The sequence below is a fragment of the Poromitra crassiceps genome (genome assembly GCF_964638095.1).
Source record: "Poromitra crassiceps genome assembly, chromosome: 15".
In the NCBI taxonomy this organism is placed as follows: Eukaryota; Metazoa; Chordata; class Actinopteri; order Beryciformes; family Melamphaidae; genus Poromitra; species Poromitra crassiceps.
Genome location: NC_139634.1, coordinates 24,079,563 through 24,089,435, shown reverse-complemented (window position 1 = coordinate 24,089,435; position 9,873 = coordinate 24,079,563).

The following is a 9,873-nucleotide window of genomic DNA, read 5'->3' as shown; positions in this document are numbered from 1 at the left end:
TGCTCAAGTGACATCACTGATGACATCACTTCCAGGACAAAAATCACAGAGCCCACTGATCTGAGAGCCCACTGATGATGAGGAGGATGATGATGATGATAATTATATTATTTAAGTTATTATACGTTTTGAAAAGAAGATAACATAAAGAACAAGAAGAAGAATTCATGTTGACATGTATGAAAGCTTGCCGGGTCCTTTCATCCTGGTCACTCATACTGGCGTTTTGAGACCAGCGAAGTGGTTAGAGCAGCAGTAGTGGGCTTAACTAAGGTAGCTAACAGCTAGCTAGCTATTTAACATACAGGTGTGTTGGTGCAGTGCTCTCTAATGTGTCATCGATGATGTTAGATTAGTCCCACCCCCTATATCAACCAGCCAATCAGGCATCCCGTACAGTATATGTCCTGAAGAAACGCCAGTGGACGCCTTTGGTCCAGACCCATACGAAGAGTGCTGACAACTGTGATTCATATGCGGCTAGATACCAGGCTATGGTTCTTCTGCATCGTGCCTCAAAGTCCTTCAAGAAACAGAAGAAACCAGTTCTGCAATGTGCTGACCTCGGACGAACCCACTGGATTCAATAAAACGTTCAGCCTGCTGAAAACTGCTTCCAGATCAGCTGCATCTCAGAGTCGCCTCTCTGTCTCTCCCTGCTGTCACACTCCATTCAAATCCTGTTAGAATGTTTTTCAACCAGCCGTACCATACAAAACACTTTCAAATAGCTCAATAGTGTATGGGTCTGCTACATTGAGATAGATGCCGTGTGCGTGTGTGTGTTTGTACATGTCTATTTGTGTGTCCATGTTAGTGACAGTCTTGTGAATGTGGGTGCGTGCTTGCGTGCGTGCCTGTGTGTGTGTGAGAGAGCTTATCTTAAAGAACGAGGAAAAATCCTATCACCGCGTTGAAAGGACAGCTCCAACACCTCTTCCTCCTGCTCAGCATGAAATAAATAAATAACTAACATACATTTAAAATTGTAATTTCCCAGAATCGCTGCACTTCTTTAAATGTAAACATGATGAAGGATGTTAATGTCTGCCTGGAACGAAGCGCGAAAAAGTTAGTGGGAAAGGGCCTGACCCCACTTAACATAGGTCCACATTCAGAGAAGAAGAGTTCCAGTTAGCATTTTAAGTAGACGGGCTTTCAGTGGAGAATTGAGTGCAGCGAAGTCGCACAGAGCCCTATGGAAGTGTATGAGAGGTCAGTGTGAAAGTTGTTGTTGCAGATAGCAGATCCAATATGGCAGGTTTTTCTTTGCATGGCTGCCAGCTGGATACATCATATCCATAGCTGTGTTGCTGTTTCAATGTAATCTGGTGATGCAGACTCGGATGGCTCTAAATGTGCCATAACATAACATCCGCTACATTACCTTGGAGTGCTTTGTGCAAAACTCTTGCTTCTGTGTGTATTTTATAATGCGACAAAACTCTTGAGTGGCAATTGTATTCTATAAACGGACACTTCAAAAGAGTGGGTCTTGACTAAATACCACAAAAGAAGTACTAATCTGCAAAAGCAAGCGGTGCAAATTTCTGCATTGGGAGCAGCAAGGATGATGCAGCGTTGGTTGCAGACAGCAGTCAGTAAAGAGGATTATGGGGATGTAATGATCCCTATGATGATGCATAAGCAATTTCATTATAGTGCTTGTGTCAGAGAATAAGACAAGCTTCGGCTGCATGTATGCTTAAAAGATTAAAAAAAAATAGAGATGACATCTCCAACAGTTTTCTCTTCTCCTGCAGAGGCAACCTAAGGTGAATGTGTGTGAAGTTGCATAATGGCAACCACTGATATGGACTTCAATGATGTGAGCAGACAAAGGTGACAGTGAACAGCAGGTGGCAGTAGCATAATGTGTAAGGCTCTATAGACCATTTTCACGGGGGCCATTTTGTGTCGAAAAGGCAGGGTAAACACAGGTGCAAGCAAAACACTAATGAGGGTTTCCAACTTCCATGATTAGAAGTTGGAAACCCTCATTACTGTTTTGCTTGCACCTGTGTTTACCCTGCCTTTTCGACACAACATGGCCCCCGTGAAAAGGGGGCCATGCCACCCAAATCAGCCATTTTGTGTCTAAAGGCAGGAACTAAAACAGGTGCAAGCTAGACATTGATTATAGACAGCCAAAGTGTCAGCCAGCCAGGTCCGGCTGCTAGAGCATTGATTGAAAGTGCTGTTAGGGCTAGTTGGCACCTGTTTTAGTTCCTGCCTTTAGACAAATGGCTGATTTGGGTGGCATGTGAAATAGGTGTATAGGCAACAAGAGAGGAGATGGTCATCAAATTAGGCAGGCAAAGACAATGTGACTTGACTTGACTTAAGTAATTATGCCTTTACCTTGTCTTCATGTTTTCCTGCACTGAGAGCTCTGCAGTTTATTCCAGCACTTCCTGTACAGAATGATGCAAAACGCATCTTCTGTACAGGAAGTGAACAGATGTTGCTCAAGGGCAGCTTCAAAGGCGGCTGTTATTGTTTTGTTTTATTTTCTCTGTATAGAGACAGTCCGCATGTCTGGGAACGCCCACAAAATGTTAAACGGCTGGCGCGCGAGTGGGGTAAAACCGCTATATCTCATGGGCTGACTCACCAAAAGACGGTGCTGCGGCTCTAAACTACATGTTTGGGGGTTCTAGAGCAGAACACAAGACGTCTGCTCAGATGTGCGTTTACTGCGGTGGTTAAATCCCCAATCGTGTCTGCCTGGGCTGGGCTATCAGCTAAATTCTAACTTTGCTGAATGGATAGAACGGGGGTTTTTACCCCACCCTGACCATGCCCCCAGCCAGGCTGAGCCAGCTAAACCAGCTAAAATACAGCTAAAGCTTATGACGAGACGTGGCCTCAACCTATGCGCACATCCATGGAGAATTGCATCGTGAGCCTTAACGAGGTATCTACTAAAGTGGAGCTGGTTATCTGCTAATGTAAAAGAAGAGCACTCTGCTCTTTGAAGAGTTGATTTATCATCGCATAAAACGGCACACTGTAACAAATAACAGCCCGTCCTCACAAAGAAAAAAACAACAATGGCCGATTTTGAAGGCCATGAAAATGGCCAATGTTTACGTAACCTCTTGTGGCAGTGTGAATAAGTGCATGCGTGCAGTGTATACGAGGAAGTAGCTGTGACCTCTGGTGGTCTTTAATGTAATGACAGTCTGATGTTGAAATAGCTCGCTGACACATAAATGTCTTGGCGATCCGGTAACTCTTTCAACTTCGTCGTTGTGAGAGACCTCGTTCGTGTCCTGACGTGTTCTGTTTTTAACCTCCGACCCAAACCAAACGCTTTTGTAATGTATTTTCAGGGGGCTTGGTAGATGGTAGATGTTGAGCTGGTCATCGTAAAAGTAGCTCGCAAGGCAAAAAGGTGTGGGCACCCCTGGCCTAGAGTATACATTGTGTGACAATGACTAGTTGCAAACCAAAGACATCTAGCAGGGTCACAGACAGAAGCAGATATCCCGTATAAATGTATAAAAAAAATACGTGCTGGGCAACATATTTGTCACATGAGGCCAACTGGCAAATGGTTAACATGGTGGTCTAAGATGAGAAAAGGTTGGTCATAACGGTTTGTAACATAACATCTCATTTCCTTTAAAAAAATAAATATGTGCAGCTTTTTAAAAGTGCCTGAGGGCTTCTCCAGGAAATGGTTTCATTTCACATTTATTTTATTAATTAGATAGCACACATGGCAAGATGTTCTCCTTCAGAGGCTCTCCAGTCCTCATTTTCCCTAGGGGCAGTGTATCAATTTTGAGACCATGTAGCACCTTGACAACCACCTGCTGTAAAAAGATTCACACCACCTTTCTGTATAGCCATGAATGTATTTGCCCATAGAATGTAACGCTGTATTCAGGACCCACCTGCAGAGAGGATGTAGATGGAGTAGATAGTTGGAGCCTTCTTCAAAGGTAACAAAACAACAAAAGCAAAACAGGGCAGGTAAATGTATTTGGCCGGCTCAGGCACACGGCAGGATGAACTAATAACATAAAAATAAAAACATAAAAATAGGCAAAGCTCGGAAACACTCTCACACAGACGGGCAGGCGCTTGGGTTTTCGTGGAGCTTTTTCCCAGATCCAGCGCCAAGGTCTGAAAGCACACACAGTTCTATAGACCGTCAAACAGCTGCAGGGAATCACTGCAGTCAGATTATGGGCAGATTAGCACAAATCTCCTATAGGCCGTCGTCCCCGCCGGCCCCAGCCTAGCGCTGCGGCAAAAAGAGTTGGTGCTTTGGACAGCGACATGCTGGCCTCTGGCTGTGTTCAGGACCTCGGACAGCTCTCCTACCACTGACAGCAGTGGTAGTTAGTGGTAGTGGCCTGTGCTCTCCTGCCACTGACAGCAGTGGTAGTTAGTGGTAGTGGCCTGTGCTCCAGTGACCGTGTCAAGCTCATACTGTACAAGTGTTCAGTGGAAACTTTGGGATGTAATTCAACTTGAGTCAAATTGTGGTGCAGAAACGTAATTCAGGTCGTGGAATTTAAGACAATCTTTGTGAGATCACGTTGGGCTTAACAGGGCTAAGCTAGCTATAGCTACAAAGGCTGTGTGACAACTTTGATTCAGAACATACTTTACTTTCCTTACTTAGCTTCTTTATTTCTTTCTTTCTTGATGCTAACATTCACAGCAGCCTTCACAGCAGTATTCACCACGAGATACCACAGACCCCCTGCCAAGTACAGTATTTGTGTGTGTGCGCTCGCTCGTGCGTGCGTGCGTGTGTGCGTGTGTGTGTGTGTGTGTGTGTGTGTGCGCACACACGCGTGCATGTGTGCATGTTTTTTTGTGTGGCCTTTGATAGTGTCGCTAGAATGGTACCCTGAGGAAATGTAGGAAAGCAGATAGTCAAATGCTGCTGTGATCTAAGGGAGGGAGGGCTCAAAGAAGTGTTCACACAGACAGACAGACAGGCAGGCAGACACACACACACACACACACACACACACACACACACACACACACACACACACACACACACACACACACACACACACACACACACACACACACACACACACACACACACACACACACACACACACACACACACACACACACACACACAGCTTCCCCAGCTCATCAAAAGCTCATGTTCAGGACATACACACACACTCTCTCTCTCTCTCTCTCACTCACACTCACACTCACACTCAGACTCAAGCCCTTTTCCCACATGCGTACCGGAAAATTACCTGTAAGTCAATATCGGACATTTCCCTGAATTTCCCTTCACACCTCAGCTTCGCAAGTGAGAATCTAGTCGTCAAATAGCCGGTATGTTGGGGGGTGGGGTGGGGTGCGGCGCGGGGGGCGGGGGGCGGAGGAGAGTGGCCTGGGGTCTGTGCTGCAGGCAACAACAAACACACATGGAGTCGGCGTCCACTCTTTTGATAATATTGCTGACGCGCTTTTTCCTCAAACGTAGACAGCGATGCAGACAAATTAAGGCGAAAATGGAAAGGGATATACGTGCGAACAGAAACAGATTCATGTTCGCAGTCTTGTCCGCTCAACATCGTGCAGAATATGAAGATAGACTAAACCGGGGACAGATCATGACAGTGTTATGTACCTCTGCGCTGCTGCGTGAGACTAGAGCCGTCTGGAAGCAAGAGAGACCAGGAGGGAATTTATTTTGGGAAGATGCTCTGAACAATTTTGACGACGTGGAATGGAAGCGTCATTTTCGCGTGTCCCGATGTACGTTCGACGTGCTGAGTCTGGTCCGACCCGCACTAACACGCAAGATCACCCGGTGGCGAAAACCACTGGAAGCGCGTTTGCGACTGGCAATAGTCCTTTGGTGGTACGCAACACCAGGGGAATATCGAACAATCAGCTGTGTATTTGGTGTTGGACTGTCTACTGTGTCACACAGTAGACAGTCCAGTCTGTGTGCAACCTGGTCCGCGAAGTCACAGCCCACTGATAGCGGAAAATGACTGGACCCCTTTCTCACCTGTCTGTCTATCGCGGCATACCGCTCTTCTGACTAGCTCAAAACTGGTGAAATGGCCGCGACGACGGGGTCGCGCTTATACCGGCACGGCGCCTTTCCCACATGTAGGCATTTGACCACGTTCCGGTCATTTTGCGGTACAAAGCGCATGTGGGAAAAGGGCTACAGAGACATAAAACATGAGGGGTCTTAGTTTAGAAACAGCTGGAAATGGTCAGTATTCTCTCTGCCAGTGGGCGGGAGCATGCACGTTATTCCCTACAAGGCAAATAGTTGTCGTGTGAGTCGTCGTCGGCGCTGTGCTCAATTGAAACGGCTTTAGCGAATCTTTAACCAAACTCCATTCAAAAACATGCCGTTTTAACTCAAGGGTCTATTCCGACGGCGAGGGGTGGCAGTATGCCAAAAATGAGCGCTTCCGCCTTTGTTACATAAAGCCGCCCAGTCAAAATAGTGGACGGACCGTCGTCAATCACTGTGGGTGATTTATTTTACAAGTGGCATTCAAGTCATATCTGACTAGTTTTCAATGTATTTCTCCCCACAAAAGTTAGGCTAGGCCTATGTCTTACTTTTTCTGACATGGATCAGCAGCGCAGCAGTAAGCTCTCTCCTCTCCTCGGTGTGATGCACCGGACCTGCCTGCCTGCATAGCCGAAGCGCGTTGGGATCCCTAGGCTCTACCAAACAATTCAAAGCCGTTTGCAGCACTTGAGGAAACCGTGAGTTTGCTCGTTTAATTCGTTGATATAAGCGATTGCCCGAACAATTCATTAATTAATAAACTAGTGAACGTGAAGTGCCACCACCCGCCCACTCAGACATGATCGGGATTATGAGCTGCCAGTGTTTAACAGCAGCCGCTTTTCCTATTATGCGTATCCTATACCGGAGACCGAGATAAATATGATACGGACTCGCGGGAGTGCGCGTAGGCCGGCTAATTGTTGTTTAACATGCAGGCCAACCGGCTAGGAGCTGGTTATAATACGGATTCCACTGCATGTTAAGAAGTGGCTATACACTCACACACACAGAGAGACATACACTCTCTCTCTCACACACACACACTCTCTCTCTCTCTCTCTCTCTCTCTCTCTCTCTCTCTCTCTAAAGAGAAAAAAGACAATGATAACTCAATTTTTAATAGGAGGTAAAACTAGATTTAATGATTCACATAGAAATCACTACTTGTACCAGGGTAAGACTATGGAGCTCACATTGGCCTTTTGTGCTGTTATGCAGTCTGATTGATTACATGTTATTTCCTGCAGAATTGATCCATACAACACGGGTTGTCTTTGGCAAGCTGAACCAGTTCTATTGTGACATTTTGATCAGATTCCACACAAATATGCATGAGTTTGTTGCATGTGCTACACCTGGAGGACATGTTCAGAAATGGGAGAAGGCACGTCGATAGGAGCAAGTAAAAAAAGAGGGAATCAATAGAACACAGATGAGAAAGAAGGAATGAGAGAAACCAGAAAAAATAGAGAGAAAGAATGCAGGTACCTCAGGCATTGGTTCCCCAAATCCCTATACTTGCTAGCCAGCAATATCCCTAAGCTAGCGCGCATGCACACACACACACACACACACACACACACACACACACACACACACACACACACACCTCGGGCCGTTCACACATCCCCAAAGCGAGCAGCTTTGATGTAAAGCCCAAACGGCCTCTTTTATCTGCCTCCATTGAATGTACGTGTGTGTGTGTGTGTGTGTGTGTGTGTGTGTGTGTGTGTGTGAGAGAGAGAGAAAACTATTGTTCACACAGAAAACTACACAGATGCTTTCCAAGTGGTCTTTGTTGAAAGAGATATTGGTGGAGAATGAGAACGGAATCTGAACAAAGAGAGGACAAAATAAATAAAATTAAATAAAAGCAAATACATTTGTAAACATGTTGTCCCACACAGTACTGGCTCAATCTGTAAAGAAAAAGAAAGATTTTTATTGATTTATTCACCATGGCTAGATATGGATAGATGCAACATGGCCCAAGGAATCCAGCAATCAAGGAATATGTTCCGATGATCTACAGTCACGGAGTTATGGCCTTTTAGAATTATATATTTGAATGTAACATTTGAAATGTTCCTATACTAGCACTAGAGATAGATCTGGCTCACTGACCAAAATAATATGGACGAAGCCATCCATTGTTTTTTGGACTCATGTTTGTAAGCAAAGTGCTGTCTGTTGCCATCTTGAATGTGTGCGTGTCATCAGTCTGGATTTGAATGTGTGTGTGTGTGTTTGCTCATGTGTGGACGCTTCCATAGACAATTCAGGATCGCATCGCACTTCACATGAAACATACTGGTTTTGAACTGCCCGTGAGAACAATGAATGAACATGTAAGAGTCTGTCTACTCTGCATTAAAACTACATCTTCCTTTTCACTGTCTACTCGTTTCTTTTTAGAGCACGCCATGTGAAATGTCTTTTATCTCTTCGCATTTCTCAAGAGTCTCGCCTCCCCTCCTGGCAATATGTTGGCAGCCATAGGCAGCCTCGATTCGCATATTTTTTATTTTTTTTTTATATTTTATTTAGCAATTTAGATTTTTTAGAACACAGAAAAACAAACCAAAAACAAACACAGATACAGTAAAAGAAAAGAAAGAAAAAACATACATACACTAGTACCACCAGTTACAGCTTGTAAATATACATAAATTATGCTTGCAAACATATATACATATATACAAATGAGTGGGATCCCACGCGAGGGAGGAAGACCGGCCGGGCGAATCACCCATCACCCCTAACCTCGTCAAGGTAGGCCAGAAACAGGTCCCAAATAGTTTGAAATCTCCCAGGTGAGTTGGTCCTCAAGAACCTGAGTCTCTCCATTCGTATGATGGAGATCATGTCCGCCAACCACAACTGAAAACAGGGTGGAGTGGGGGACTTCCATTTCTGCAGAATGAGTTTCTTGGCAACAATTGTCCCCTGTGACAGAGACTGCTGCACAGCTGTAGGGAAGTTCAGAGAGGACTCCGAGCAGCCGAAGATGGCGAGTTCTGCCTCTGGCTGAAGGGTTATTTTGTAGGCCTTAGAGTACCAATCAAATATTTTGGCCCAAAATCCGGTCAGTAAAGGGCACGACCAAAAGGCATGAGACAGAGTGCCCTCCGACACCCGACACCTGTCACACAGTGGTGAGACAGACGAGTAAATCTTGTGCAATTTCTGCTTCGAATAGTGAAGACGGTGAGTAACTTTAAATTGGATCAGCTGGTGTCTACTATTAACTGAGCCGAGTTGTATCATAGACAGACTCCTATCCCATATAATGTCAGACAAGTCAATGCCAAGTTCCCCCTGCCACGCTTCTCTAATCCTCTCAGTAGAGGCCGTGGTGCAATTGTCAAACAAACATACAAATCTCGAAATTAGATGCTTGGAGTGAGGAGGGCTCAGCAATACATCAAAAAAAGCATGGTCATTTGGGAGTGCTTCAAAGGTACGAATCTTGGATCGAACATAATTTCTGACTTGAAGAAATCTGAGCCAATTCGTGCTCGATTCGCATATTTGATTGGCTGAGTAGCATCACGTGTGATGATTTACAGTGCATGCAATTCGTCTGTGAGCTCCCAAATGAACATGCTTTTTTCAATGTTTTGCTGAGCCCTCCTCACTCTAAGCATCTCATCTCTAGATTTGTATGTCTGACAACTACAACATGGCCTCTACTAAGAGGATTAGAGAAGCGTGGCAGGGGGAACTTGGCATTGATTTATCTGACATTATATGGGATAGGGGTCTGTCTGTGGTACAACTCTGCTCAGTTAATAGTAGACACCAGCTGATCCAATTTAACGTTGCTCATCGTCTTC